Genomic DNA, 14,865 nt, shown 5'->3' with positions numbered 1-14,865 from the left:
TTTGATTGGACACTATGATGTGGTCAAAAAGGAACTGGATGCAGGGAATAACTTTGATATCATATATTTGGATCTTAGAAAATCTTTTGATACTGTTGCACATGGAAGACTGCTGCACAAAGTGGAGCAGTGTGGCATTGGAGGCAAATTGCTGCTATGGATAAAGGGATGGTTGAGTGGGAGAAGACAGAGAGTGGTAATCAATGGACACTGCTCATCGTGGAGTAATGTTATTAGTGCAGTCCCGCAGGGTTCAGTACTGGGTCCATTGTTGTTTTCTGTATTTATAAACGATACTGATGATGGTATTTCAAGCTTAACGTCCAAGTTTGCAGACGATACAAAGGTTGGCAGGGTCGTTAAAGACAGTAATGACAGTACGCTGCTGCAACAGGATCTAGAAAAGTTAAGCAGATGGGCTGAGAGTTAGCAAGTGAAGTTTAACATTGACAAATGTAAAGTATTACATATGGGAAACAGTAACCCCAGAGCAACATATCAACTCTGTGTTACTACACTGACAGTGCTAGAGAACGAAAGGGACCTGGAGGTGGTTGTGCAGGCAGATATGAAGTTTTCTGAGCAGTGCAGACTATCTGCAAGAGTAGCTCATAGTGTCTTGTCAATGATATACAGGAATTTTTCTAGCAGGGATAAGGAGGTGATTATCCCCTTATATAAGGCAATGGCCAGGACACACCTAGAGTACTGTATACAGGTCTGGAGGCCTCATTTTAAGAAGGATATAAAGCTGTTGTACTGAGTACAGAGAAGGGCAACAAGATTAATGAATGGAACAAAGGGTTGCTCTTATGAAGAAAGGCTTAAATTTTGCAAATTACAGTGTCTGGAGACTAGGCACCTGCAAGGTGATCTGATTGAGGTGTATAAAGCCTTGAATGGTTTGGGCATGCTCAGTGCCGATGGGATTCTTCCTCTTTGCTCAGAATAATCACCTGAGAGGGCATAAATTTAAATTGAGAAAAGACAGATGTAGGATAGATGTGTGGAAGTTTGCCTTTAGCCAGCGAGTAGTTTGTTTGTTGAACAGACTTCGATCCTTTGTTGTGGAAGTTGATATCCTAAATAAATTTAAGGTTGAGCTGGGCAGGTACTTGAAACGAACGGAGGGGTGAAATGGGAGAGTGTTTTTTTTTTTTTTTTTGGCTGATGCTGCATTAGATTGCTTTCTTGCATCATATGCGCCTACTAATGCTAAATACATGTTTCTCCTCAATTTGAATTTCTGACCTCTCAGGTGATTAGCATTAGTAGAGGCATTTGATGCAAGAAAGCAAGCTTATGCAGCATCAGCCAAAAAAAATAAAGTAAAATAAATAAATAAGAAATAACCATTTCTACTTCACCCCTCTGTTCGTTCAAAATACCTGTCCAGCTGAGCCTTAAACTTATTTAGGCTATCAACTACCACGACAAGGGATGGAAGTCTGTTCCACCTACCAACCACCCGCTGGCTAAAGGCAAATTTTCACACATCTATCCTACATCTATCTTTCCTCAAATTGAATTTATGCCCTCTCAGGTGATTATTCTGAGCAAGAGGAAGAATCCCATCAGCACTGAGCATGCTCAAACCATTCAAGGCTTTATACACCTTAATCAGATTACCTTGCAGGTGCCTAGTCTCCAGACACTGTAATTTGCAAAACTTAAGCCTTTCTTCGTAAGAGCACCCCTTTGTTCCATTCACTAATTTTGTTGCCCTTCTCTGTACTCATTCCAGCAGCTCTACATCCTTCTTGAAATGAGGCCTCCAGGCCTGTATACAGTACTCTAGGTGTGGCCTGACCATTGCCTTATACAAGGGAATAATCACCTCCTTATCTCTGCTAGAAAAATTCCTATATATCTTTGACAATACACCATCAGCTACTCTTGCAGCCCGTCTGCACTGCTCAGAGAACTTCATATCTGCCTGCACAACCACCCCCAGGTCCCTTTCATTCTCTACCACTGTCAGTGTAGTACCACAGAGTTGATACGTTGCTCTGGGATTGCTGTTGCTCATATATAGTACTTTACATTTGTCAATGTTAAACTTCCTTTGCCACCTCTCAGCCCATCTGCTCAACCTTTCCAGATCCTGTTGCAGCAGCATAGTGTCAGTAGTGTCCTTGACAACCCTGCCAACCTTCGTATCGTCTGCAAACTTGGATATTAAGCTTGATATACCATCATCAATATCATTTATAAATACAGAAAACAATAAAGGACCCAATACTGAACCCTGAAGGACTCCAAATAACATTAGTCCACGATGAGCAGTGTCCAATGATTACCACTTTGTCTTCTCCCCCTCAACCACCACTTTATCCATAGCAGCAATTTGCTTCCAATGCCACACTGCTCCAATTTGTGCAGCAGTCTTCCATGTGCAACAGTATCAAAAGCCTTTCTAAGATCCAAGTATATAATATCAAAGTTATTCCCTGCATCCAGTTCTTTTGTGACTGCATCATAGTATCCAATCAAATTGGTAAGGCAAGACTTTCCTTTAACAATACCATGCTGTGACCGAGCTATAACTGAAGTCTTGTCTGGATGATCCTGAGGTGGTTCTTTAACCAGTGCCTCCATTAATTTTCCTGGAACAGAAGTTAAACTAACAGGTCTCTAATTACTTGTGTTGCCATTTGATCCTCCTTTGTGAATTGGCACAAAATGTCACATTTGCATAACTCCAGTCCATGGGTACCTCCCCTGAGTCCAAAGAAGCTCTCATAATTATGGTTATGGGTTTGTTTACCTCCTTTAATATAACTGGATAGATCATATCCACCTCGGGTGCCTTTTTTATGTTTATCTTCAACAATTTCTCCTCCACTCTCCTCTCAGTTATTACAAAATAATCTAGCTTACTGCCAGAGATTAATTCACCTCTGGTATTCCTGTTCCTGAATAACTTCTCATGTGTGAATGTAGATGCAAAATACTCATTTAGTTTGTTAGCCACCTAAGCAGGATTATCAACAGTTGAACCATCAATATCCAGTGGACCAATCTGATTCATCCCTTTCCTTCAAAAGTTTACATAGGTAAAGAACTCTTTGCTGTTTTTCTTTGCATTTTTTGCAAAGATTTCTCATAATCTGCCTTTACCTGCCTATTCTCCTTTGTGACTTTGTTATAGACCAGCTTATATCTATCACAGGTTTCCATGTCACCAATTAATTTATGTATCCCATGCATTTTTCTTTTGTCTCATTAGTTCATCTGACATCCATTTAGGCCTAAACCTTGACAATATTTCTTAGTTGGTATGTAGAGCCTAGTAGCTTCCAAGATAAATTCTTTGAATGCTTCCCATTTTGAATTTGCTGTTGGTAACATCATCAGTTGATCCCACCGTATAGAATTTAAATACTAGATCAGACCACTGTAGTTGCCTTTACAAAAGCAAAAACCCTTCTTTTTATCCCTGATGGTAGTTACCTCTGAGTAAATCCACTTCAGCACACTGATCACTGCCACTTAGTAGTTCCTTTATCTGCAGATAAAAGAACCACTCTAGTTGCCTCCAGAACATGCTGATGTAAAAAACAATCATCCAATAAATCCACAAAAGCTTTGCTATTGTGTGAGTGAACAACCAACAAATTCCAGTCAATATCCAGGAAATTAAAATCCCCCATTATAAGACTCTGATTTATTTCCCTTTACAGTTTCTTATTATACTCATCAGAGTCATTAGGCCTATAACACACTCCTACTCTCAATTTTGATTTCCCAATGTTTATGTCACACCAAACTGATTCGACACTGCACTGTCCAGCGATGTCGATTGGCTTCACTTCTTTGGATTTTATGTGTTTCTTACTAATAGCATAACTCCTCCTCCCTTCCTGTACACGTTGTACTCCCCAAATGCCAGTTCTGCATTCCTTATATCTGTGTGACACCACATCTCTGATATCCCAACAATATCTGCCTTTGATGTTCTGAGCAATACCTCAAAGTCATTTATCAATCTGCTAGCACCGGTGTATACACAAGTATACATGCACCTGTTCCTATTCTTAGCTACCCTAACGCAACCCATGTGATTACTTGTACCACAATGACTCCCAGCAGTATCTGAAATATCCTGCATCTTGTTTTCCAGGCTGCTGCTCATTCCAACAGAAGCAGTGCAAGGATCACTTTCTCCTCTGCCACTGGGTACTGTTAATCTATTAGTCTTTGTATCCACTCCAAGCTAGCAGTTTTCTGCCCCACGTAACACTGCCTTGATAGCATCAGCAAATATTCTTGTACCTTTATATTTAAATGTATCCCATCCCTGTAGAAGCAGTCTCTCCTGTTAACAAGTACAGACCAGGCTGAAAAAAATTCTACCCCTTGAGACTTGCACAATCTTTCAAGGGCCGAGTTGATTGACAAGGCTCTCAACCTATACTCCCTCCTACCGTTTCTGGGCAGAATTGCAGACATTTTCAAATTCAACTCTAATTCATGGCTTTTTCTACAGTGACCTGTACTTGTTAAGTAATTCCACGGTCTCCTACTCTTAATATCATTTGTGCCAACATGTACAACAATATCACCTTTTGTGCCCTTAAAAGATGATATCCGCTCTACAATGTCATCAACCTTTGCCCCTGGCAGACATACCCCCTATCTTTTTACATACCATATTCCCCATTTCCCTGACAATAGAGTCACCAACAACTACCAGTTCCTGTGGGACCAGCGCATTCTGCCTTGGGGGTTACCGCTGTATTGCGTGATGATCAAGTGCAAGCTCTGGCGTTGATGTGGGTAGCTGAGAGCTTAATGGGCCTCTCAATTTAGATACTTCGAGGGCATCCACCCTGTACGCTCTCATATAGGCCCATAACAACGCTGAGTTGTCGCCTGATTTCCTCACACTCCTTATATCGCACACACACACACAAAGACATCCCACTTGGCAATATCATGTCCCATTTAGATACTTCGAGGGCATCCACCCTGTACGCTCCACAAACATCAAGCAAGCAGTGCATTTTAAAAGGCTGTGATCGAGAGGGAAACTGCCCCCAGTCAGCTCTCCCCTGAGCCACAGCACTCCCATTAGCTTGAACCTTTTGCTTTGCTGCCCTGCTCTGAGTGATGATTCAATTTCAATAAAAAATTATAATCCTAAACTTGTATCCCAACGCAGTTTTAACACTATATATATTTTTTCAGTATCGAGTTATCTCCGAGTTCCATTATATAACTTCCTTATGAAGTTATGTATTAAATAATTATGTTACGTTTGTAAAATCTAAGTCGTTATATGTATTTAGTTAAAAAGTACAATTCAATTGACAATGAAGTTTAACAAGATTAATAAATTTTACTGATTAATTGATAATATTATATGCCGCCATAGCCTAGTGGTCAGGCGCGCGGGTACGTAAGTACACCTGCCTTGAGTGACCGGTGTACAAGCCCGTGACTACTGAATACGGTGCTGTTTCTTATATTCTGTCTATCTTGTGAACTCCTCTGACCGTTTGGTCGTCCCGGAGTATAAACAGAAAAAATATTTACACTATACTAAGCTAACCCTATCTAGTTCGGGCTATAACGTTGTATCCTATTAGAATGGCGGAAAATTATGAACGGTAAATCTATGGACAGGTGTAAGGACCCGTCCTTACATTAATTAATAAAAATGGTTAAATATTATGAGAATTTAACTGTACTACGAATAGTGGTTTTCTGGTAAAACCAACATGGGATAAGAAGCACTGGAATTCAAAAATACCTTCCAGTCACTCCCTGTTTAGTTGTAGCTTGTTTGTATGGAAGTTCTTTGACGAGTCAGTGAAAGTAATATACCATGACAAATCCCCATTAAGACAGAAGCAGATGCACCATAGTAAGGGCCAAGAGTGCTTAAGCTGGCCCTCTTAAAGATTTCATGGCGAAACGCTATTAGAGGTAGGCGACGTCACCAGGTGTGCGCGCGTGAGGTCACGGGAGGAGCTGTGACGCTTCTCAGTTGACCTGAACTTCCGCTTCTCTTTCTGGATTGTTCTCGTATGTTCGAGGTCCACGGAAGTTGGGACACAAAGAGTAAAGAAGACCCGCCCACGGAAGAGGAGAGGAGACAAATGAGAACACAGGAAAAAGGATGTGCAGATCTCCTATTGGCCAGGAAGAAAATAGAGGGAATTTTGAGAGGGGCATTCGGAAAAAGTTTTCGTGGCATTCGGAAGAAGTTTTCGGAGGAGTCGGAAGAAGTTCACGGAGCGGTCTGGAGAATGAATTGAAGGAGTTGGAGAACGATACAAAGCAGAGCAGTAGTCTAATTTGGGTGATAGCTGCAGACCTGAGATAGATGGAAGCAGTGATAGAAATTCTGCATATCCCGACAGTCCGTAGGAATGTTCACCTGTAAACATGGAAGCCGTAGCGAGGAAGAAGGAAGAATCACACCCTGAGAATTATATAGGCAAAGCCAGTCGAATGAGTGGTCGAACCATTGACCTACTCGAAAACCCCTCTATCCACGGAAGAAGAAATGCTGACCGGTAAAGAGTATGCGACACTGATTGATTCCAGCCGTGCAGTACCCGGTAGGGAAACACCATAATCACCGAGATCCCCAAATGAGCGCCCCCGCATTCCAGTACCTGAATGACCGATATGAAAGGAAGCCGAGCAGAGAGGAAAGTTCCAGGCCAAACACATAAGTGCTAGAGAGTTTACCGAAATAGGTGTACTTAATTTATTAAGGAGAGGACTTTAGGAGAAAAATGTGTATATTTAAGTAATGAATATATGAATAAAGGGGTAATGTATTTAAGACGGACGCAGTCTATAATTTGGAGTGAAGCTCCTCATATAAATGCTTGCTGGAAGGAGAGGGTATAATAGATAACTGAGAATTGTTTAAGATTGGGAAAGGTTTTTATAATATGTATGAAATTAAAGGTTGAAATTTCAATTTATTATGAGTTGATTTGTGGAGAGTATTTCTGATTTGAGTAGGGGCTCATTAATAAGTGATATATAAAGGTATAGAGGATTAACTGTTCTGAAAGGTAATGTTAAATTAAATTGATTGATATTTCCTGTTGACCTGATTGCAGAAAGGGTGTCTGATTGAATAAATGAAATTTTCTTACAAATTGAGACACGAACTCTGAAGGTTTTTGTGAGCCAGTTCATTGGCGGGTAGTTGTTGGTTTATTATACAGACTGTTCAGAAGAAGAGTGGGAAGAATCTATGTAAAGTGTATGACTCGACCTATTGAAGTCCCTGTAAAGAACATGAAGAGACACCATGACATAATGAATAATAATGTGTATTAGAGTAGAATATCTGATGATGAAACAATTGAGTTTGAACAAGATATTTACACATATAAAGGTTAATGAAATAACAAGTCACCAGCCAAATATAGTTTGAATAACTGCTATTGCTATTTTCTGTATGATATGTTAATAAACATTGTTTTATTTCACATTCATGTGTTGGAGTCCGTCATTCCGAAACTCAGCCAATCCGGCGGAAAATTACCTAAATTAATTGGGGTCCCCTTTGAGTCTGGTAATCTTCTGAGAACAAACAAGTCAGATGCTAAGTGGGAGGATTGGACTACGGGGATATACATATAAAAAAGGGGATAAATTATAATAATTAAAATATAAAGAAAATTAGGGCAACCAAGAAAAACAATAATACCCACACCCCCCACAATAACCAAGAACAACACACCCCCACACAGGTATTAATTAACTTACAAAATCTCGCCGTCTAAATTCAGAATAACCAAGGATCTTGACTAGGTCTATAAGCTACTTATAGGAAATAATTTATTATAACAATTAGTCAATAAAGTGGCTAAATATAGCTAAAAAAAACTTTTTATTGTTCGCCGGAGCTGCAAAACGTAAAACACGTGGATTGGATACGATTACCGATACTAATAACCTACAAAATTTCTAAGTTAAAATTTAAACTATGTTTTGTAACTAGGAATATAAAGCTACTCTAGAAAATAAGTTAATATGCCAATTTAAGTTAATAAAACAGAAAAAACTTCTCTTTTTTTTCTGGAGCAGACGAAGGCCAGTATGGTAAAAAAACACAGAGTATCTTACTACTCTGTGCTAAAAAACAAATGACCTCAAATAAAATGCAATTAGTATAAGCATAATTATTGTAAGTACCTAAAGCTGTGGGTTCTATGACTTTAACTACTTCGTCTGGGGGTTGGCAGCGAAAATCGTAGGAACCACCGCAATAATTCAGGTTTCTGTTATGATGTACCGGTATATGTATACATCATAGCCAACCCGACAGAGACCAGAAGGAAGAATAAATAAACTTTAAAAAATAATTTTTCAACGTCTTCCGGTCTATACAGACAGTAAGTTTTCTTGTTTTGCCCCATCTTTTAGATTTCTTTGATTTTATATTTCATTCTTTTTCCACAGGATTTTATCGGAATGAACTTATTTATTTATATTATTTATTATTTTTATTTTTTAAAGTTTTATTCTTCCTTCTGGTCTCTGTCGGGACGGCTATGACGTAACCATATACTTTTTACATGCACATCATAACAGAAACAGAGACCTGGCTTATTGCGGTGGCTCCTACGATTTTCGCTGCCGACTCCCAGACGAAGTAGTCCAGGAACTTTAATGGACTTTTTTCACTCCGTGGCTGAGTTAGTCGGTCTCAGACATGGACAGCAAAGTTTTTCCACCAGAAACTAGGGTTTATCGTCCAGCAAAACAGTCAAATCGACCATTAAACACACGCAATTAACAGACATGAGACACACTGCATGGCAGATGAATTTAATTATTCAGGTGGCCTAAAAATAATAGTTTTTTTTTTTTCTTTTTTTTTTTTTAGCTTGGATATGTTATGACCCAGTCCTTTCGCCATTACAATTTGGCCTTTGTCAAACTCGATTAAGTCTGCTGCCTTTCCCATCTGAAGAACAAGAACAACAACACTGATTAATGGAGCTCAGTATCAGGTGTTTTTTTTATCAGGCCATCGGTGTATACTAACGTATGTGCAGTGGTGTCGCGATAGGGGTCCACAACGGGGAATTTGTGCCTGAAGCCATGTAACTTCGCCTCTGCTGTTACGTTATGAAATCACGTTTGTATTATAAAATTATAATTTACAGACTTAATACAACAGTTCTAACATTAATTATATCTCTATGAGAGAAAAGTAAACATTTCTATCATTCTTATATCGATTCAGAACAGTGGCAGCAGAAAATACTTTGTGTGCTATGTGTTACAGTTACATTTGCATTCATATAAAATGCTACACTCGTGTGCAAAACTTAAGGACCAGTCAGATTTTCACCCGTAGCTTCTCATAGGAGTGGTCTGGATATGGGAAAAGCATACCAAAGGAACCTCGTGAGGTACAGAAATGATGAAGGAAACAACACAGACACAACAACGGAAACAAAACGGTACAGAGGGACTTTATTCAAAAATGGCAACATAGCACTGGCTTCCATGATGCAGATGCATCACTGCCAAAGATGGAACAAAGGGAAGAGGTGGTTCTCAGTAGGAGATGTGGTCACCCCTAATGTCGATGCAGGTTTTGCACTGCCTGTCCATACTTAAAGCAATGTTGTTGATAAGTTCTTGCGGTAACATCGTCCATTCCTGTGTCAGCGCCATCTTCAGCTGGTAAATACTTTCTGATGGGTATGGACGTGCCGGTAGGCATCTCCCCAGAGCGTTCTATATGTGTTCCATGGGATTTAGATCGTTGGAACGGGCAGGCCAATCCATACTAACAATATCCTCAATTTCCAAAAGCATATCAATAGCTGCAGTGCAATGGGGTGTGGCGTTATCATCCATTAACATGAACTCGTGGCCAATGGTATCTCGGAACCGACGCACATGGGAAGTATTACCTCAATACAGTAGCGTATGCCGGTTATAGTACCGCCTTCCAATATCTGGAGTTGTGCACGTCCATCTAAGATAACGCCTCCACGGACGAGAACACTTCGACCCTTTCAGTGATGTTTGCGAGTTAATACCGTGTGCCAACCTCTCGCCAGATTAGCTGACGTCCAGAATCGCTGCTGAGACTGAATCTGCTCTCATCAGCAAAGAGTACCTTACCCCATTGCGCTGCTGTACAGTCCTTGTGTTCGATGCACCACTGTAAAGGTGTTTCAGATGAGCAGGTGTTAAAGGGACACAGTGTACTGGCTGTCGGGCAAACAGTTCACCTTTGTGCATTCGCCTGACCACAGTAAACTGCGATATCCTGCGTCCTGTGCGCCTGGTTTGCAATGGATCCCGCTATCTGGTGTCGGTCCCCCTTGGCCTGTAGGAGTCTATAGCGGTCATCATTGGGCGTTGTTTTTCGTGGACGACCACCACTGGTCCTTCGAACAGCTGTACCTGTGGTTCTAAAGAGCGACCACGCACGTGAGACGATGCTATGGGCGATACCGAAATCATCAGCCATACTCCTCTCATTTCGACCTTCCATGAGCTTCCCAATTATTCGACCCCGGTTAAAGTCATCCAGATGATGTCTACTGGCCATTTCGTTGTCTGTAGCACTGCATGAAACCAATCGAACGTCTGTAACAATCGTGCTCACCATTCAGTACTTTGCACATAACTGCTAAACTTCTGCTTTTATCTGTTTATGTGAGCCCTCTCATCACGATTGAAATTTTTGCATGTGCACCAGCTTTCTACTGAACGGCCAGTTATGCAAATCGCCACAGGCTGTTTCGTTTGATTTTGTGGTTGTAACCTTTAGAAATAGCGTTGGTCTTTAAGTTATGCACCCCAGTGTATAAATAAATAGTTTAAAGAGGAAACAAAATTTTCTAACAATATTTATATCCCTATAGAATTATACAGAACAGAAATAAATATTTAAATCGGATAACCGTCTACCTAGCCGTTTAATCATTACGACAGCGATTTTTTTTATAATTTTTTTATTTATAAAAATTATTTTATACATCGTGAATTGCGATGTTCATATTATCACCTCAATACATTTCACGGTTAATAAAGGTTTTAGCCGTAAGATGGAGACACTAGAAATAAATATTTCCCTCTTGGCCACAAATCTGAGTATGGGCATTGCAGTTGCATTCACACGTGTTGCTATAACTCTCTAAGTGACTCTTATCGTCGCAATTGGCTTTCGTGTGATATTTCGGAGTTCATCTGTAGAATATTTCAGTAAGTAAGAGTGCTCTTAGAAGTTATATTTAATATTGTTTACTACTCGATGCTACTTCCCTTAATATAAAACAGTAGTTTTTTCACAATTATTTTCTTTGTCCATAAAAATTTGCATTGCTTTATACTGTTCATATACTTGCAAGCAAGCAAGCATAATGAATCAGAAATTGCATCGGACATTCACAATTTGTATCAGTAATTTTAAGCAGAATAGCAAATGCAGGCTTCAAGAGATATTGTGTTGTAGTGTAAAGTTACCTACCCATCGTCCACATATATGTATTTGCAAACATTGTTATACCCATAGTAACACATCTAGAAGGTTGTCCTTGGGATCCACGGACAGAGGTATCAGTGCTCTGTGCTCCTGTTTATTTCTTGTATGCAGCCTAGCATTTTTCCTTGTAGCACAATGCTAACACGATTGACTCGAATCCAAGCTATGAGTATTAGTAGTGTCATTCGAGCTATGAGTAACTTTATTCGAACAATTCTAAGCATGGTTTCTCTGGAAAAGCTAACTCAATCTGGACAGACAATGAGATCAATATATTAAAATTCATCAGTGCCAGGCCATCCATTCATTCTTGGCGTATTTTGTTTTATCTGAAGGTATTTTCAGTTCGATAAAGAGAACCAGCACTCTCATGTTTGGGCGGTATGTCATGACAAGTTCTGGGGTCTCATGGCATTAGCACCCACGTAAGGAAGCTTGACACCCTTCAAGTTAGCATCGTCTCAGGTACTATTATGAAATCTGAATTATAATCGAAAAAAAAAAAAAAACCATCGGGTTTTTTTTTTTTTTTAATCAGCAAAATCTCTACAGTCTCTGCCGATAGGAGATGTGCATATCTCTCCCCCACCCCCCAATCAAAAGGATTGTTTAACGGTGTAGCAGGGCCAAATATAGACTTGATGAGATTCTAAGTGAAATCACGGAAAGAAGCCCCAAAATACGAGGGGTGATCATTTAATCCGCCGACTGGTAGAAGATCTTATCTTAATTGTCCTCATCTGAATCTTCTGTGGATTTCTCCTTTTCGAAATACTCTCCCTTGAACTTTGCGCATTTCGTACCCATGCATTAAATGCTTCATGCAAGCCTTTTTTCTAAAGGCTGCGAAGTGCTTTCGTTATGTCTCTGCGAGCATCGTTGTGTCGGACGCGAAACGCTTGCCTTTCAGAGCTTTTTTTTTTCGGATGTGGAAACAGGAATAAACCATACTGGGCTAAGTTCGTTGAATTAGGAGAATATGGCAGAACCTCGGCACCTATGGCAGTGATCACGGCCTGCACAATGTTAGCCGTATGGAACCTGGCATTGCTTTGATGGAAAAACCACTCCACATCGGAAAGTTCGGTCACATTGGAATATGGCCGTCCTACAAAGACACATTATCATACGCTTCATTCAATTCTTTTAACTCTTTCTGACGCATTTAAGCTCCGTCTGACTCAATATCGAATCACACATCGCTGTTCAATCTGTATATCCGACACGATTCTTATTTCAAAACGATCGTCAGTTACACGCGACTAAAAAAGACGCAACGCTAGCTCGACGAGTGCTGGCATGCGCACACAGAGTCTGCTCAGTATTGATCAGGGAGAGCCCTGCGCGGCAAACCCCAGAGGCTCACATCTGGCGAGTATAGACGTGGCACACCCAGGGTCCTGAGCTGTATATCATCATTCTTCTTTCTTGATGATTCCCTTCTACTTCTGACGCTCTCTCTCTCTCTCTCTCTCTCTCTCTCTCTCTCTCTCTCTCTCAGGTAATACGGGAATTTTATTTTGGTTGGTGCAGCGTAAGCTCCAGGCTGCCTTGCACCATACAGCTAATAATAATAATAATAATAAACACAAAATCTTGCGCCAGTCCGGGAATTAAATGATCACCCCTGAATATAATCATACATTTTTTTCACAAGAGGAAACGAGGGATCCCCCCCTCTGAAAGTGAGGCCCGGGCCACGGCTTATTTGTATTTATGCCTAAATCCGGCTTGGGAGTGAGTAATTACAGATCTTAATCACTCCTCCCTTTGTGATAACCTGATTGTAACTACGAGGTTGTCGCAAAGCTTTTGATATTGTTCCGTATGAATGGTTTTTGTATAAATTGAGAAATATTGTATTAGGAGAAGGTTACTATTATGGATAAAAGGATGACTAAATGGTAACAGATGACAGAGCAGTTATAAATGGCTGCTTCTCACCATGGACTAATGTGGGATACCACAGAGTTAACGATATTGATGTAGACATTTCAAGTTTGATGTCTACGTTTGCTGTTGATAGAGTAATATAATAAATTAATTAATAGTTATTTTGTATATTCAGTTTTCAATCAGTTTTATTAAATTATTTAATAATTAAGTAAGTTTAATTAATAAGTAAATTTGAAAATTAATGAAAAACAGAATTTTCTGAAGGGGGTAAAGCAATTAAAGGGAAGGAATACAAGAGTGTTGGAGGATTGTTAAGTTTTAATCAAGTAGCAGTAAAAAAAAATCCACATTATTTTTATTATAAGGGGAAATAGCTCCTTCAGCCCCTACCTGCACTTCTCCTGACAAATGGCATATCTGATATTTTGTCATAGGTGCTAAAAATTGCTGGAGAGGATCTGCGCGACGCCATCATTAAAATTTTGGTGATGATCCGCACCCCTTGTTAGAAAAATTAGTTTCATAAAATTTAACATAATAAGTTAAACGGGTGTGATCCTTAATTGAACTTCTCGAGCAAGCCCCTTGTTAACTTATTAGCTAGGCTGACCACAATTCCTTGAGACAAAAACGGATGGGGAGAAGAAATGTTTGGAGACAGCAGAAAAAAATATTCAACAAAATGCTTTTAGGTCGATGTGGAGGGGGATGGCACATCATCAAGTTCATAAGAAGAACATTTTTCTGATGAACTTATTTTGCGTAATAAATTTTGGTCTTTTATGATCTTGTTGTAAAACTTATCACACTCCACATTATAATTTTGCTTTATAATTAATATGGCTTTCAAGGTTTCAACGCTTAATCTGCATTTCTCCTTCGACCACATGCTTTTCATTATGAAAATTATTCTCTTCACGGAAGCTGTACTTCTAGGCAGGCAAAGAACAAATTCCACAACATTACTAAAATTCTGGAAAGCTAGACATTTTTCACTCATTTCAGAAAATATTTGAACTCGTCTATCAGATACAGAAATGTTTTCTTTATTCCATTTGTCCAACTGCATGACAACTATTGCTTTTATAGGTGCTCACTGATCAAATATGGTCCTGTTCGTGTAATAAACAGTTTCAAAGAGACAGTTTCAAAGTTCGACACTTTGAAACTGTCTTGTATTTCTTTCCATTCAGGTACCTTTCTTGCAATATCCATTTAATTTTTTCCGCATTTCCCAATCTGCATTTCTACTTGTTTGCATATTCTAAATGTTCTTGGCGCATTATAGCCTCAGTTGCTGATGCGCCAATAAAATACAAACAAACAAACAAACAAACAAACATATTTTAAGCTGGTTTCATGAAAGTTCTTAACTACTTCAAAAAGCTTTACCTCACTAATTTCACTTCCATCTATTAATATTTCTAGTTTATTTTTAATATCTGTTGTTAGAAAAAGTTCGTTTTTTCTGGCTTCTAATA

The 14,865-nt window shown here is 39.5% G+C and overlaps 1 protein-coding gene across 1 annotated transcript in view; it reads left to right on the top strand.

Moving 5' to 3' along the window:
* The first annotated feature begins 11,119 nt into the window (after positions 1-11,119).
* LOC150085379 (uncharacterized) overlaps positions 11,120-14,865 on the top strand; it is a 130,622-nt gene continuing 126,876 nt past the window's right edge. The window contains exon 1 of the mRNA XM_090373190.1: positions 11,120-11,208. The gene's annotated coding sequence lies outside the window, so the exon portion shown is untranslated. The remainder of the gene's footprint in view (positions 11,209-14,865) is intronic.

Source organism: Mastigoproctus giganteus, chromosome 5 (genome assembly GCF_048544385.1).
Source record: "Mastigoproctus giganteus isolate SK-2022 chromosome 5, ASM4854438v1, whole genome shotgun sequence".
NCBI lineage: Eukaryota > Metazoa > Arthropoda > Arachnida > Uropygi > Thelyphonidae > Mastigoproctus > Mastigoproctus giganteus.
Note: the sequence above shows the minus strand (reverse complement) of the source record. Positions and strands in the feature narration are given on the sequence as shown.